This window comes from Helicoverpa armigera, chromosome 6 (genome assembly GCF_030705265.1).
Source record: "Helicoverpa armigera isolate CAAS_96S chromosome 6, ASM3070526v1, whole genome shotgun sequence".
Lineage (NCBI taxonomy): Eukaryota > Metazoa > Arthropoda > Insecta > Lepidoptera > Noctuidae > Helicoverpa > Helicoverpa armigera.
Window position 1 is genome coordinate 6,495,908 of NC_087125.1, and position 18,219 is coordinate 6,514,126.

General features: G+C 36.9%; 1 protein-coding gene across 8 annotated transcripts in view; it reads right to left on the minus strand.

Moving 5' to 3' along the window:
- The window catches only part of LOC126053490 (neural-cadherin), a 254,021-nt gene that overhangs the window by 129,464 nt on the left and 106,338 nt on the right, over positions 1-18,219 (minus strand). The window contains exon 1 of one of the 8 annotated variants that reach the window (XM_049852453.2): positions 11,045-11,222. The exons of the other annotated variants lie outside the window; for them this stretch is intronic. The gene's annotated coding sequence lies outside the window, so the exon portion shown is untranslated. Of the gene's footprint in view, positions 1-11,044; positions 11,223-18,219 lie in introns of those variants that run through there. 8 annotated transcript variants of the gene reach the window in all.

Genomic DNA, 18,219 nt, shown 5'->3' on the forward strand with positions numbered 1-18,219 from the left:
TGAACGACGCAAATTATAGCAAATTCGCGTTAATTTTTATTAAGGGTATATTTCTCTCATCAAAGGGATCTGAAAGTGACTCATTCTCTTTAGAATACAGCTACGTACCGTTTAATTTAACCGATCGAATGTAATTTGTTTGAATTTTAGAGACGGTAAAATAGGGACGTGGGTTTAAGAAACATTTAAAATATTATAAGGGATCTACAAATTAAGGTGTTTGATACTACGCTGTTAGCTTAGGCATTAAACAAATTGTACCCGCGCTCCCGCAGAGTAAAGCTTTTTTACGTTCACACTTGTTTGCCCGGTTTTATTAAAATTTCTTTACTACTAAATTATTAATCGTACCTGCCTACCTTGATTTTTTTACCACGGCTTTTTCTGACTTTTTCCTGAAATCCTATCTAGAATACTAAAACAACACAAGGATAAATGGAATCTTCAGCGGGTATATAAAGCGCTGTTTCTGCACGAGTATGTCGAGTGAAATTCAGCTTAGGCTTTATTGAAATGTATCAATCCAGAGCAGCTTGAGTGAGCAAGGCGTCGTGAACTCCTGAATACGGCGTAATAATTCTACGTTCACACAATACACAAGTTCGATTTGTAACTCGAGCTGCGATAAACATGTAGTTAGACCGGAGGAACCGAGGCGCGCTCGAGCGGAGCCTCAAACACCGCCATAGTTGCTCTTCACTCGAGTTGAACAAATTCGTGTCATTTGTTATAAATACGCGAGCGAGCAATAACTTAATGCAGACGTCGGGAGTTCATCCTCACACGCGCACAGCCTCACTAAAGCTCATCCGATAATAATTAGCGAGGATAAGTAAATAACAGCACAAGTAAACACAATCAGGCTATTTATAAAAGCCATTTCGGCCCCGCGTCTGTCAGCCACGCGCTATATATATAAATGTAATTTCTTTTGAAAGCGACTGGTCGTGATGGTTGACACTATAAGTAACGTGTTTGTAGAATTACTGACAACACTAGACTTTCAACATATCGGAAAATACAATGAATTGTATTTTTACCCACTTTCTACATTGTTTCGACGACAAAAAGCTGTTCCGAAAATTGTATTGCAACGTTCACACGGGGATTAAGTTTATACGTTGAAATCTATTAACACGAAAAGAGCTGCAAAAGAACCGATTTTATATATATCAACATTTCGTTTATATTAAAATAAAAACTATATATAATGTGTGTCATTTATTTTCCAACGATATTGGTTCCATTCCTATTGGTAATAATCGTTTTACTTTATCGTGGTTACGTGATAGTAACATGTTTGACAAATACACGAACAACAATAGTATGAGCTTTGTGTATACGAATATACATTGTATGTTATATGTATGTAACATTGTACCAGTAGTATCAGTGAGTTTGCGTTTCGATGAATTTTACACATTTATCTCCAGCGGCCGGACCAGCAAATACTACACTGTATATGGCAACATCGCAGTTCTTTGTAATACTGCTGAAATGAACCAATTTTTACCTCGGCTCATCAATTAAAAATTGCTATGAAAACAACATTTAACGGCCTCTGGTAATATAATTGAATTTATGAACGCGCTTAACCGGACCCGGTTGTATCATTTTATGGCACAAATAACTTTTTACGGTGAATATTTTTTATGAATAGTAAATGTACGTTTTACTCTGTGATCTTAATTTTGATTCAAGACTTTAGTGGAACGTTTTGTGATAAGCCATCCAGCGAGATTGTAAAGCAATTTCAGTCTTTTGTATAGCATACACAACAAAAAGATTTTATCTAGAGGTTCCTCGGTGATTATGTCATGAGACTCGCAGATGTTTAAATAAGCCATTCACAAAAATGTTTTAAGTGATCTCGAGAATTCAGAAGTAGGGAGGGCATGGGATGGGCGCAGATAGTTCCATACGGCTCAGTAGAGAGCTACGGTTGCGGCCAAAAGTTTGGTAATCTTGTCAGTCGTGTTGGCCGTCCTCATAAGCCGCAAGTTTCGATCACAGCTATCTCCGTAGTTGCAGCCTAATTAGATTGGGTGGAGCGTGTTCCAGGGAATACTCAAACGCATGCGGAAAGTGCACAGCAGGCAGCCTTGTAACGACACAAAAGATAATCTGAACTCCGTATGGGTTACTTAATTGCAGTACGTGCATAAACTACGTAAGGCTGAGAGGAACTGGATTGTGTTAGACGAGAACTCCCAGCGGAGAGGAAATACCATTGCGTCTGCAGTGAGAAAATATTTAAATTTAATTCAAGTTAAAAGGAGTTGTATACGACGTGTCTATATATTCAGAAGATGGTATAAAACGGTCGTATATTAAAGTCTCGCGGACAATCAACAGATTAAGGGAATTGTAATACATTTTGAGACAGTAAAAGAGGCTCAAACTGTGTCCGAGTCAGCACAACAAACTGTTTACGACTTTTTCTCAGCGAAGTAATGTCTCTTCAATGTAATATATTTGATGGTAGATTTGACATTTAGTTCTCTTATATAAATAGAAATTACATTATTTTTATTGCTTCAATTTAATTTGAAATCATCGTATAATGTGGCACACATGTATAAGAGACTTCTCATTTTCGCGAACTAACACAGTCAACCCGGCTTTGGTCATTACGGTTCCTCGGAGGCTTGCATGCTAATTAACCAGAAGCCTCTTAACGTTCAAGTTCACCGTCAACGACATCAGCTTAACAACTTAACCAACAGTTAAATAACTGCCAAAAGTCGGTCACAGATATAAAAAAAAATCCTGTTTGCATATTAACTCTTTTTGTTTATGTGTATGTTTACGTATATACATGGTCCATAAAAATGTCACCGGTTCAGATCGGGCTCATGATAAAATAAAATACACAAAAACAAATGTATGACGTGTTCAAATGCGATTTTCACAAATTTGTTCAGTGAATCATGTCGCGCTACGAGTCTAGCAAACAGACGCGCCCGGACCCGTGTCGACAAATCTACTAAGTTAAATTCTGACTAGACATATACCTACTATATTTGAATGTCTCATTTCCCAAAGTAACCGTAAACTAACTAGATTAATGCAATAGCAGAACAAATAAAAAGAAGTAATTGAATGTATCTACGTTTGTGTAAGCGCCGTACATAAACTGCTATCCTCTATGCAATAACTCGCTTTTTATGTGACTATTGACCGAACTGGACTGTAAGAAATCTCAAAGTTTCGTGTTCCACCCCTGAAGGCTAGTAAAACGTTCTGCAAATGTCTGTACTGTGAATTACATGATGGCTGTTGTTAGAACCGACTACAAAACTGAACATAAAGTGACGGTTATTACTGTTAATTTGAAAATAAATGTATATTTCCAGTAAAACTCTCGAATTTTAAGTACTATTTAAACAAGATACAAGTTATTTAAATTCAAATTAAATGGTCTTAAGTTAGGAGTGTTCTTCAGTAGCAGCAATTTTCGAGATAGGTTCGTAATTTCACTTTAAAAATGAGTGAATGCCGGTTTGACATGAAACTGGTAGTCCTTCAGTGATATATTGGTAAATGGGCGGTGAATTGGAGCAGCCTCTAATGACAGGTACAAGTAGAGGCCCGCACTCGTTCCGAGCCCCAGGGGTCGCTCTAACGTCATCTTCATGGCACCTGCCTGTCACACACAGCGCTCTCATACCCCCGCCGATTGTTATACACACCGGACTAATTAAAACGATGAAAATGCCCCACACCTATTGTCGCCATAGTAACGAGACCAACTTTGCAGTTCAACAGCAAATATTTCATAGAAACTCACATATGTATAATGTATTTGCGACAGAATAGTTCTACACTTAATTAAACCAACGCAAACAACTGGTTCCTCGTTATTCTGAAGTGACTGTATTATGAAGGACAGTAGAAACCGAATGACGACTCGTCAAAGCACAAGTCTATTTAACTAACTCTTTGAAGGCTGATAGCTAACGAGCGTTTTAATCAACACAAACATTTACTAGGTAGTTCCTTTAATAAAAGCGAGCAGTTAAAATAACGGCACAAAAGGTGATTACCTACTCGATTATATCGAGGAAGTCGTTTTATTTACTGTGTATTAAATGATAATAACGCTTTGTCAGGCCACGGAGACCCTTCTCAGAATAGCGTCTCTCGCGTACCAAGTTCTCGCCTATTCATTGGACGTGGTGTTGACGTTTTTGTCTATTGTAAGGGACTCTTTTTAGTATTTTCCGTACCCGTGGCCTGTTCAATTTCCCATTCGTGCCCTGTGCGAGTAAGTATCATTACATCCCATGCAGCTGTTACGCTTTACGAGCGAACTTGTATTATTATGTTCCTAGCATCATTGTAAACTTCGCCAACGACCTTCAATTATGGCAGTGAGCACGTACGTCGTTTAGATTTTTTACTATCTCAATTTCGAAGACCTCACATATTTACTTTAAATTGTTATTTGTGAAATTCCGCAATAGTACGAGATTTTATATTAAAAAGTCACAGTTGGAAAATGTACTATCTTATTTTTCCAATTTGCGCTGGATCAAACGTAAAACCCCACTTTGCCTGCAGTCGGCGTCCTGTAATTCTACTAAGAGTTCCGCGTCGCATCCGAATAATATTTCTATCTATTTATTTCACGCGGAATACTGTATTTTTTGTAAAACAAAAATCATATTTAAAATGGAAGAACGAAAAACAAAAGCTTTATGAAAAGTGATAAATAAATTCCAGGTGCGTAGATACAAACAGTTATATTCAACACGATTAATCTACTTTCAGCCGCCGTTTTTAAAGTGCCTACAAAAACATAACTCTTTTATGTCAAAGTGTATTATCCTGCGACACGATTCCTCATTTATGTGAGATAACAATACCCTTTGTTTCTTTTGACCAGTAATTCGGCCTCACTATTGTTTCCCGAAGTTATGAATATTAGATAACACAAATCAAGAATAGGAATGGAAGATTCTTATTCAGAAGTTCAGTTTTTGACTTGAAGAAAAATTACTGGGCACTTAGTCGTTCTTCCGAAGTGAATTTCCATTTGGGTTATTTATTTTAATTTTATTTCGCTTCAGCTCAGTGAACGCGATGCTAAAATGTCCAAAAGTGATTTAAAGTTACGAATCTTTAGTTATGAATTGCTGGTAGTTACAACTTGGAGACAAAATGTTCTGAATAAGATTTAATTGCAATAAAAAATAAATAAGTTCATTGGAAATACTACGTAAAGCTGTTGAAGCATCGCGATTGGTTTTATTCCGTAAATTAAGTAAAAGTGGTATTATGTTAATTTAAGTAAGTGCTTCAAAGAATATCGTCGCTTCTCAGTATACATAACTACGATTTCGAAATCGTTGTCTGAACGAAAAAAAGAACAAAATAGAAAGGGCACTTTAGTTTTAGGGGCAGACTAGATTCCAGCGGAGATTAGAATTTAATCTGACAGTTTAAAACGAGAACCTTTGATTATCTCAGACACGTTGAAAAAAGAAATGTAAAACTATCATTACTTCTTTAGAAATGCTGGTAAAATAGTATTTTATTTCGAAAAAATATCACATGGACTTCTGAAAATATTCGTAAACGAATAGAGAATAAATAGGAGTATTATCGTGGGGCCTGATTCATCCACGTAGCACACAACGCCGTAATTTGGAAGAACCGTAATCCATTTATATCCAACATTCCCCAGGGAGAATATACCTAAATGAAGATCTCCTTTATATAAACGTCATTTTCAGAATTAAGAACATCCATGGTTAAATAAATCGGATAAGAGAGACTGATACTTTCACTAAGAGGCATTTTCTGATATATTAAAAATGTTCTTTTAAAAAGTAAAGCGCAAATGGCGAGAGCGTACTTTGGGTAATGACATTGTCGTATAATAAAGATAATATTCATTTACTCATGTAGAAACTAATGATGTTGCTTATCTCAACATGTTCCAAAGTAAACAAACTAGAAGCCAAAGCAATTTATTTTATGTATTTTCTCTATGTTAATTCACTATTAGAGAAACTCTCACAAACGTCTTTATGAAACTTTACTGCCTAAGACCTATTGTCGAGTTTAAAAGTTTTATTCCAAAGTGTAGGTATTGTACGAAAAATATTGTAAGTGGAAAAATAATAGACTTCTATAACAGGTCTTATTTCAATTCGCACTTGATATTTCCAGGCCATTGGCATAAGGCGTGTTACTGATAGTCGGATTTATTCTGGGTATATTTTAAATGTCATTGGTAGAGATAATGTACATGTAGCGGTGTTCCCAGGCTTTGCCGCCGATTGCATTTAAAGCACATAAGCTATTCGGCGTCAGCTGACCCGCCGCGGACATTTTGCATTTTTCGTGATTGACTGGCAGTTCAACGAGCCGCTAATCCTACGTCAGCTTCCACAAAACCCAACTGACATGAGATATTTTAAAAAGCATTATACCTATTTGTAATTGGGAATTGCTTATATGTACTACAGTATTCAAGAGAGGCAACTGTTTTTGGTTATTTTTTATTAAAGTCTCACAAAGGACTGTGCTATTTAATCATTTTTGAATGTAGAGCAAAAATTGTTACATATGAAAAAATCAAACAAAATACATATACTAAGAGAAAGCATAGAAAAAACATGACACGTAACCATATGAAAATATTTCCTAAAAAACTACGAGTACAGACGGGTTTATTTTTAGTTATCAATATCACACGCCCTTTGATACGATCTAACGAAATCTCGTACAAAACACGATGTATAAAAGATACACGTCATAAGAGGACAAAAACGTGCGACATTTTGAGGATAAAGATAAGCTCTCCCGGGAGTACTTCATAAAAACTGCTGCATTATTAATTTGCATACAAACAACGTCGTTGGTTAAAGAGTATTGATAACAAAAAAACAGGATCCTCAAATAAGCGTTGTTTAAAGCCAGCTCTGTGAAGAGAACCTATTTCTCCGCACTCTGTATCTGTTCGGTGCACAACGACGATCTAAAAAACGCCTAAAACAATATCACCCTAAATACCCAATTCTCAAACTAACGAACAGCAAACTAAATTCCGGAACGCTACTACTAACAAAGTTTTGTAAAAGTGGAATGAATCGATTATATCGGATCAGTATCGAATGTAATTAATAAATACGTAATTAAGTAATCACGTGTGACTCGTATGACGGATGACAAATGGCTATTAATGTCGGCCGCGAATCCTATTAGCTGGCGCGCTGGATACGAGTGTCGGCCATAAATGTACTCTCAATAGCTTTATTAGCGAACCAATCAATCAGTTTCCAAGTCAAACAAACTACCAATCAACGGAACACTGATCCTTGTCGATACTTTTAATTAAGCGCCAGGAAAAGAGCTTTCTTCGCTAATGTTTGTACGTGTTTCTTGTGAATTATAAACGAGTTATTAAGGTAGCTACCACACAAACATCGGACTTATTCTCGTCTTATAGACATAATACCGACATTAGCTGCTAAACCTGAACAGCCACTCGCTCCATACCTTGTATTTATTATTAACATTAACTCGTTTTTGCACTTAAAACATTTAATAATAAATGACCCAATTTCAGAATACTGAAACTATTAAAACTTTGTTATTTACAAAACCGTAGTTTAATAGAAAGTATTATATGTATAGAAACGTGCCAAATGACTCGGCTTTAAACCGTTTTGGTGAATTTGTTCATAAAGTTATTTTGTTATTCGAACTCAACATTTCCTTAGTTTCCGTGCTTTCTAACAAATTGTATTCAATTTCATTGGTTTGTTAATTTTATAATAATACGAACCTTAATGCAAGGTACGACTGATATATACAAACAGTAACCGGATCATATATAAAATGTAATTACTTATTTCATACGAAACACAATACTATATTAATAAACACATTCCTGTGTTTAGGTTCTCGGTTTATTAACTCAGTTGTATGATGTTTACGCGTCTCTTATTTACATCATTAAAGCTCACGGGGAAGTTAGCATTTTTATATTATTACCATTACTAACCAGTCCCAGCTCATTTAATATGATATTTTTCCTCCATGTCCTTGTACAAAAAATATTTTTCATTACAAATGTATTCGAAACCATAGTATTTTCAATATAGCAAACATGAAACCCCATCCCTGTTATATGCCCTAGAAATTCTATATCAGCATAAAAGTTTTATAACCTGTCATGAAATTGTAAAGATTAAGTAGCAAATGCTCAAAACTTTATCAAAAATAAATAAAAAGTAAACTATTTGAGAACAAAAGCAACAAACCACTTAATAAGTTAGTGTGACGTAATTTTATTTAAGACGTGCTTACTTGTACAGAATGTTGGCAATACATAACATGGATATATCTGCTACATAAACTTTTACTTATCTAGTTGGCCACATTTAGTATTTCATGCCACGTACGAGCAAGCCCAAACAATATGTGTCTACAGCCGGGGTCCTGTTCAGACCACCAAATGGATGCTGACAGCGAAAAAGCTTTGAATGGAGTCAGGTAACCTGTCCTGGATACTACGTAATCCTCACAAAATTGTATTTTACCTCCATATTTGACGTTTAGGGACACAAGTTTACCCGTGTACTACGAAGCAAGAATACTAATCGCCATTAGCGGTGGACATTATAAGTACGATGAACGGCACGGTCTTGAATACGGCTTTGAAGTCTTTCGGTCGGAATCAGGTTAAACATGTTATATCAAGACGTGGGTAAGTTCGGCCGGCGATGCCTGTGGAACACGTCGACAACTATTGCTTTTGTGAAGCGTGTTTGTTGAATTGAACACGTTTGCTAAACTATGTACCGCAGTGTGTGCTCCCCGGACTTGGAACTACAAATGCTACTACGTACAAAGCCCGAAATCCAATTCTGAGTTTAAATAAATTAGTCAGGTTGTACGATACAAATCAGCGTAACAAGATGTACCATTGTTCAGCTGCGCTGACGAAGTAATGCCGGTACACTCGAATGAAAATGATTCGGTTTTTTCCATGGGCACGTTTCAAGAAAACCGAAAGACTCTTAAAAATTCTACTTTCCAATAGCTATTTATTCACGCGGAATAATCTTTTATACCTAAGGAATGTTTAGAAGCGAAAGAATGTAACGGCGACATTCGCATGAAAATACTTTTCTAGAAATTTTTAATTTAGTTACTTTTGAAAAGAATTCGTTATAAAGTAAAGAAAATGCAGGTTTACTATTTGGAAGCGATAACAAAGAACGCAAAACTTGTATAACTTCGGACAGTCATTTGCAGGCGTTTCGTGGCGCTTCCTCTAAGAATTAAAGTTGAAAATGGTAATTTCTTGTTCTTTGGCACTTTATTCAAATTAGTACCTCATTTTGGGATTTCTTTATTAAATAACAATTTGAAAATTTAAGTTGAAGCCGGAACATTTTCTTTCAAGGCTGCATTAATTATTACTGGTTGTCCAAGAAATGTGATTTTAGAAATGCATTTATGTAAAGTAAATCACTTCGTACTTTAGAGTTATTTGATTAGCTTACTCCTTCGCTTTTACCGCTTTATAACTCGGATTTTTTGTAAACCATTGAATCGGATAGAAACACCTATTTGTTTCTATGTACTCTTATGTGTAGTAGTAATCAATGAGCTATCAAACTACGAATACGCTTTCAAAGGCTTTAAACTAGAAGGTTGAGATATAAGTTACGTACATTATTTCCCCGAAGCTAATTGCAGGGAGCATGTACCATCGATTCTCATCAAAAAGACACGGCTTTGCAACTTGACAGTCAGATACGGATCAGACAAACTAATGTGTACTTTTTAAGTTCATGAAGACTCCGCTAACTTACAGCAGAGAAAAACATCTCGAGGAAACTTGGATTTACACAAAAAAGGGCTTAAGTTACCAATCTACCTTGAGCAAGCGTGGTGATTAATGTTTGTGATTTCTTTGTAGGTTCATTCGTAAGGGCGTCTGTCCAGTCATAGGCAAGTATATAGGTTGATAATTCAGTATGTAAGCTTGTATACCTAAGTTATTAAGTTATCAATTGAAAATATCAATTTAATCCTTGAACATAACTACTAGTATCTAGTGTTGAATATTTAGCAAGGTATGGAATAAAAATTCATACAACCTGACTACTGTTGCTTTAAAAAATTAAGCACTTTTTACTGATTCGCTTAGGGAAACCTTATCGAGAAAATAAAAAGTCAGCTTTAATATTGTCAAGTACGTAATAAATCTCCTTTGAATTTATTCATTTAATGGGCATCGCCTTCTCCACAGCCATTACTTGGACCTGTAAGCTCATTGTTAAGTTTTTCCTCTACTTGAGCGAAACTCTCTCTTTGTTTTGGCAACTATTAAGTGGCCGCAAGGCGTCTTTTACGAGAATCATATATTTCGTGCGATACATACATTAGTATGTCACACGACCCAGTTTCCTTGACAAAATTATAGCTTAGGAAACTTCTTAATCACAGTATTTAGTATGTAGGTCAGGAGTGATAAACAAGAGGGATTGTGGTTAGTGAGGCGGGCGTGCCAATCACCTGTCCCGGGGAATATCTTAAGCTTAGGTTTAACTAACAGATATGCATTGCTAGTTCGGTACCCAAATTGCCACAACATATGTAACGCTATTAATATAATACACGGCACAGCTTAAGCCAGCGCCGCGACACCGCGCTAGAGCACGGGTTTTTGCTGGCCTAATGTCTCAATGCTCTCTCTAAGCTACTTCAAAGAAAAGTAGATACCTCCTTCTTAAACTATCTAATAGCAAATTTATTAGGTTTCCAGTTCAGTGGGCTTCTACTTTAATAAAAGTTTTCATAAAATCTTTATGAAAATGTCTTTCCTCTTTTTGATATTAATATTTAGACTCGTTTTTGTATCGAATCCTATAAAGAAATAATCAGATAATTATTCATACGTCCATAACAGAATTTATCAATAATCAACATGCATGTCACCCAATTATTTTGTTTACCAGAATTATGGCTTTTCACAAAACACCGAATGAAATTCCAATGTAGCTCATATTTTACCTACTTTAGATTATTCAAATCACACACAAAAAAAACACAATGGTCACTGCGATATTTCACTGTACGATCCTCATTAATCCAGTATCCATTTGTTTTGTTTGAGAAACTCGCGGCAGAAGGCGGGCGGCTCGAAGTTGTGGGAAAGCGACGCGGCTGGCGAGGCGGGTTGTCGCGGCGCGGGCTATCGGGCCACTGGTCGCTCCGCTCGGCGCACGCCCGCCACGCGCATAAAACGCCACACGCGCTGCCCTACGCACTCAAGTCTCACGTTTTTAATTAAAATTTTTGAGTATGTACTTAATATTTAAATTACGCTTACAACAAATGATCATACCAGCACTCGCAGCGTTAGACTAGCTTCCACATTTTACTACGTCTTTATTCTGTGACAAGTTACAAGTTTAGTTACAAGCCTAATTGCACTCGTACCCTTAACTTCGCTCATTACTATGAAAGCTTACGAAATATTTTTCACAGCAAATTGGGAATTTTATTTTTCAATTTGCTTGAACCGCGCTGAGCCACAAAAATGGACAAGTATTGACTACTGGTCTAGAGTGCCAGATTAAACGATAGCTTCCATTATTTAGGGTTTAATTATACCGTCAGCAACCGTGATTGCGACGTATTTACAACCTACATACGTCACTTGTCGCCTGTGCCAAGGATGGATTGTCCGCAACCCGGATTAAGTCAGCTGCGGCCATCGGGCTGTGTCCCAACCCTATGAACCCACGAACTAAGTTTTTTAAAGAAGTCGACCTCACGTTCGGGACTGTGTAAGTCAATTTACCAACGTATATGAATAAAACAAAAACTACAACTTTCCTTTTTATATGTAAAGTTAGGGAGCAAGTGAGATACAGGTGCTACTAATATGTATGCAAGCGGCTGTTGGTAGTTATTTGGCCATAGGTACTACTGACTTACACCTAAGTAAGTTATTTAGGTATGTTTATTACGTAGTTTGTGACTTTATCCGTGGAGCTTATAAAAGGTCTCCATCTATTGCGTGGGTGCTTAAAGACGCTTCATATGATAATAATAATAGCCTAAGCAGAATTAATATTCCTGCTACTCGTTTCTGCTCTAACGTAAACCTAACAACACATAATAGGGAAACCCAGTTTTTCTAATAGTTGGTGAGGTCAGGGCGGGTGTAACTTTGCATAAAATTATAAACTTGCATAACATAAAAGAACCACCCGATAGCGGTCGACCGATTGCTTCGAGCTAACTACCTACATCTTGGCACAAGACTATGAAACGGTAGAATACTTAGTTATATTTTCACTCGAGAATCTTACGTACCTTATAATACAAGACGTGTTTCTTTGTAGAAATGCAGCGGAAACACTAAACTAATCTTTATGCACCATCGTGATAAGAGATAATAAGTTAAGGCAATTTTCTTCGAGTCTGCTAAGAAAATACTAGTCCTGCCAAAGAGAACCTAGTCTGTATTAGATATCAAAGTTTTACCACCGACTTCCTGGCACATATCCTATGCATTTTGATGGGACTAAGTTCTGAATAAGCAAAATGCGAGCGTATTGTTCCGTGCAATATTATGATTTAAATCCTCACTATTGTAGTCATAATGTTACTTACACTGAACTAAGCACGACTCTCAGAAAATATCACTGTTGAGGAGACTTACGTGGGTCTTAAGTATTTACAAAGAAAACAACGTTAAGGTTACACACGACTACTACTCGACATATTAAACAACCGCAGTATCTTCCGCGTAATGTTATTATATGAAGCTCTATAGTCTTTCATACATGTTGGTAATCAAATCAAAAACATCACAAAAGGAAAACCCTATGGCAATCTTTCCATTGAAGATATGAAAACAACGCCCAGGGATAAGTCACCACAATCTTTGTATATGCATCGTTTTAATCAGACACAATGACGATAGTAAAATCCCGAAAATGTTATCGTTCTAATTACGAGAGTATACTCATATAATACGAAATGAGAGAGATACAAGTTTATATTCTCGTGTCGGTTAACGTTGCAGCTGAAATTAGTAATCGCCGCAGAGCGTGTGTACTTCAAATTTTGTATTGTTTTCATCGTAAAAGGCTTCAGTCAAAGTAAATAGCGGTCCATTAGACCCGAGCGTCGCCTGACAGGGCTGGACGTTTCTCCACCAACGAAAACAATACGCTTTACGCTTTTTGCGGCGCCGGACGCTCCTTGCAGTGCTTTCAGCGCAGAATGATACGCTCCGATATGCTCCGTCCGCTGCCTCAGGTGTCTTGTTTGTATAGCACACAATGCGATATCCAATCCGAAGCCTATACAAAGTCGAAACAAAAACAATTGTTTCTGCCATTCCGAAATCTCTTTATTCTATAGTACCCTCGGTTAAATAAACGTTGAATGAAACGAGTAAAGCTTTATGCTTCAACTTTCAGAAAAAAGTAGAAACATTTCATCACATTTCACAGAGTTTTTAATTAGATTATTTCTCGAAGCTAAAATCCTCGCACGTATTGGAGAATTTTCCGAAGTTTGGAACATTTATAACGTTTCACAGAAAATTCTTATGAAGTGACGTAGCTACGTACAGGTACTATGTAGGTATTTATTGGTTAAAAAATAAAGTTTGCGAAGAATGGAGTTTTCTTGCTATTGTATTACCTACTTCCAAATTAATTTTAGTTGGGGTGTGTAATTTCATTTCACAAGTTTGCGCCTCGCTGTGGAAGGTCACACACGGCCATGTACTGAACCTTCTCTCTTACATATGAAACAGTGTACTAACTATCGAACAAAGCCTAAATATATACGCTGAACATAGATATATCAGAAATGTAACTTATTTGTCTCGAACTCTTTTAAAATGTGTTTACCGAACCATTTTCTAAACCAACCTTTTACAACGTGAGCGTAATAGCTAGTTATATTTACCATCAACATAAAATCTTTCTACAAAACCTAAAATAAAATTAAGCAATTCTGTGCACTGAAAAGGACTGTAAACTGAAAAAGGGCTGTTTTACAAACACTTCATCTCCTTCAGAAGTGACGGGTTTGCGGAAAATTTAACTCTAACTGTCTATTGTTAGAAATAAATTGGCAACAATCTTCCGGTCACGTCGCACCCAATTTTTAGGCGTCCATTGATTTTTTATGGTTATTTCGACCCATATATCAGTTTTATGACTTGTCACAATAACAAGATTCCCTTAACGAAGAGCGTTCATAGCAATATATTACCTAGAACTGCGTCGGTGTTGGTTACCTAATTTATGACAAACAAAAACACTCCATTCAAGTATAGGAGTTAGGTATTTAAAGAACAATAAGCTCATTTACAGGTAGACACAGTATAATACTCAAACGTGTTACTGAAATAAATTTAAGGCTTGTTTAGTCCCTTTAATTATCTCTAAAGAGACCTCATTTATTTTTCTATGTTGAAGCCAACTTTATTTACTTTTTAAACACCAAAATGATGAATTTTAGGGACCGGATTCAAAATTATATTACGCTAATAATATCACACAACCTCTTACCTTTGAGACGGAGTAAATAAGTTTTGAACTTCTAAAAATATTCAGCTTACCTGTAACAAACAAATTGAAATTACAACTTTCGTCTTATTTACATACAATTTACAATACATATTTACAATAAAAATCAAAAACTATCCTAGTAAAACAAACAACTAAAAAGCGTCAAAAAATTCGTCCCCATCGCTGTCAACTGGGAGCGTGCCCAAGAGGCTGGCAGCATTACCTCGTTGGATCGCCATGCTGATTCTTTGTCCGAGGTAATAGCCAGCCTTCTGGTCACGAGAAGCGTCAACCAGCCGCCTAGAAAGATCTTTAAATAGAATGTGGGCATTCGGACCCCACGACCCGAGGGTTTCAACCCCAAACGGTTCGAAAATATAGTTTCCGACAAGGCCACTATATTTCCGCCGCTTGAGGTTCTCCGCAGCCGCAGCGGCAGCAGCAGCACAGCACGCAGAACTTGGAAGGTGTGATGGCGCAAGAGTATCGACACAGGTTGCGTCCCATACTAAAGGCCTACCCATCTTCCAAGGGAATAACGACATGCCGTCTGGTCTCTTACCGTCGTCGCGTGCCAGGCCGTTTGGTTCTAATACAGCTGGTACCCCGACGGCAACAAGAGCTCGACGGATAATGTCATTTATGTTTGCATGCCGCGCAATACGGCCCGCACTGCGGCTGCATGACAGGCCGTGGTGTCCGAGGCTGGTGACAGCCTCACCACAGTGGCAGCGATGAGGGGAGCAGCACGGTGCTCCTATACGTAAACAAGTAGCGAGGCGGAAAGTTGTATCGTCAAACATGGTGCCAATGTTTGACGACGGTAGTGCCTTTCGTCTTTGATTTCGTATAAGCTAGTAAAAGTAATAAAATACGAGAAAAAAGGCGGAAATACAGCGCGGTTCGCATATAACATGAACAAATCGACGGTTAGGAAGCTGTGACGTCACGTCAACGACCTGATGCCGACGGCCCGACGGAAAATATGATGGCCGCACAATAGCCTGCAATGCTGGAGACGTCCAAATCATTATTTATTGTTTCGTTAACGAGCTCGAAAGAAACGCCGCCGGATCCGTGGCTCGGTGCCCGCTCGACGCGCGCCGGAACCACTGACTCATCTACCCTTTATATTTCAGCTGATACATCTTAACCCCTTTTGTATTACCGTGCACAGCTTTCCGAAGGCGCTATTGCACTGCAACCGCTCCTCAATCAGATATAAATGCACTAATTATGTCACCCGTGAATAAGGTTCGTGAAACTAAAGCAAGCATTAGGTACTGTTTCACCGCTCTGTTCGTAAGATGAATTCAAGATACGTCTTGCTGTATGCATATGTAAATCTAGCAACATATCTTAACCTTAAAATTACCAGGTGGGAGGAGAAAATTATTATACATACATGACTTCTCGGAATGCACCAACGCGATTTCAGCAACGATCTTAAGACCCTCAACATTTTTGTACTTTTTTCCCATAGACAAATAAAGATGCTGTTTTTTTATTGAACCCTTAAAGATTTTCCTGGTAGATCCCCTATTGGGATAAATAATTAAGATCTTACTTAATCAAAACAAAAAGGAACATAATAATAAACAACTTTTTGTTTGTGTCCACGCTCTGCCTAATTATCATCACGCCAAGTCTGTTGCGGAGATCGCGAAGAATACTTAACGCCAACGCTTACAGTCTTGGCACACTTTTCTTCCTAGACCCACTTTTTCATGTCACGGAGGACAGAAAAAAAGGGAATAATGTTTTGGACAAATAATGATACGTCGCCGTGTTGGTAAAACCAACGTTCACACACATCGCAGAACCTTTTACATTCTTGGAAGTGCTAATTGCAGAAATACTGCTGGTAGTATTTGAAATACACATACACCTCCCGTTCAGCCAGATTATCCAGATTCTAAACTACTACTGAGAAATATCAGATGGAAAAAGGAGCTGAGTTCTAGTTCTCAGAAGTAACTATCTCAATTACTAGATGAACTAGATACATAGTCTCAAGTATATGTATGTAGCTTGCGTTATTAATTTATACTAACATCATTCACTGTCATGTAAATTGTGGTTAAACACCAAATTTTCCAGAACGTTCGAACACTCTACAACAATATAACATGTAATTAAGTTTCCAAGTTTGTTATCAAATTATCTGGTAAGGCAGTTTCACAGCTAAGTTTTTCTCTTGTCAGTGGGATGCTGGTGTCACTAATTGCCGAAAACTTTAATTAATGTTTACATGCTGGTCGTTGTGTACATTGTTGGTAGGAGGCGGCAGGAAGTAGCTTGATAACGTTATTACATAAGACTGATAGAATTGCAAGATGTTAACCTTGTTATGCCGACGACGGCCGTTTCCCGTCGCCAGTCACTGCCAGCCTGATGTCTAATGGAGTAAAGAGTCTCTAGTATACCTACTCATCGCGCTCTCTACTAAATCTTTATGTATTTCTCACTGCGCTTGTTCCTTGGGAAAATGAAAATAATTATCACAAACCATTTATTTCTCGCAATTAGTTGTAACAAATGACTATATTAATTAAGAAACGATCAAAGTATACTGTCATGTAAACGTTTATGCCAATATTTGAATAAATCATTTATTCTAATAACCCTGAATAAATAATAATATAATGTTATTTAGATTTGACATAACGTGCCTGGCCCAAATCCTTTTAATTTATCCAATATCAAAATTGTCAATGGCAGACATTGGGGTATTTACGAGTTGTGCAGTGTTTACGGATGTTTTCCCCGATAGTGATGGACAGAAGGGCACTGAGCTGCTATTTTCATAAAACATGCATGTTACTATGTTGCTACGTTTGGGGAAATCTATAAATGTTCGGACAACTCAAAGTACTTTTACTGTGATAGAAAGCTACACAGTTCCCAAATGACGGGGGCCGCGTAATTAAATATTTAAACAGACAGCTGAGGAGCGGCCATTTTTTGAGAATTTTCTCGTCGACATAGAAACAGGGGCTTAAAATCAATGTCAAAGCTAGAGAGAGTTCAAAACAAACATTAGGGGAGACTGGGGCCGGTTGTGACATTTTTATTTCAAAGTGTTATAATTTTTTATTGATTTGATTGTTTTACTTGAATACAGGTTTGTTTGATTAAGTAACTATTCAAGATTTTAATTTAAAATGAATTTTATGTAAGAGATAAATAGAAACGACACAAATCAATGAATTCTAAAAAAAGAGACGTGTCACTTTCAACCCCTTGGGGCTGGTTGTGACACTACAAGGGTAAGTAGTTACAACAAAACACAAGCGTATTACAAGAGTTTTTATTAGAAATAATTATCACAATTAAGTTCTTACTTAATTTAAATGACAATAGTAATAATGCTTAAAGCAGTCTTATTCCTCGTGGACACAAAAACATGTTATATTCTAAAATTTAAATCAATTTTTTTTTTGGTTTTACACCTCGTGAAAATAATATTTATGAATAATTTCTGACCTATAAACTTATAAACTTCTGTATTTAACAAAACATAAGTATAAATAAACAAAACGAATAGTATTATGACTCATTAATAAAAATACCAAAATTAACCTTTCTTAAAAAAATCAGATTCTTAAAGAAAAACTTAACAGATCAGAGTTCAGTCACTGTAGTCTGA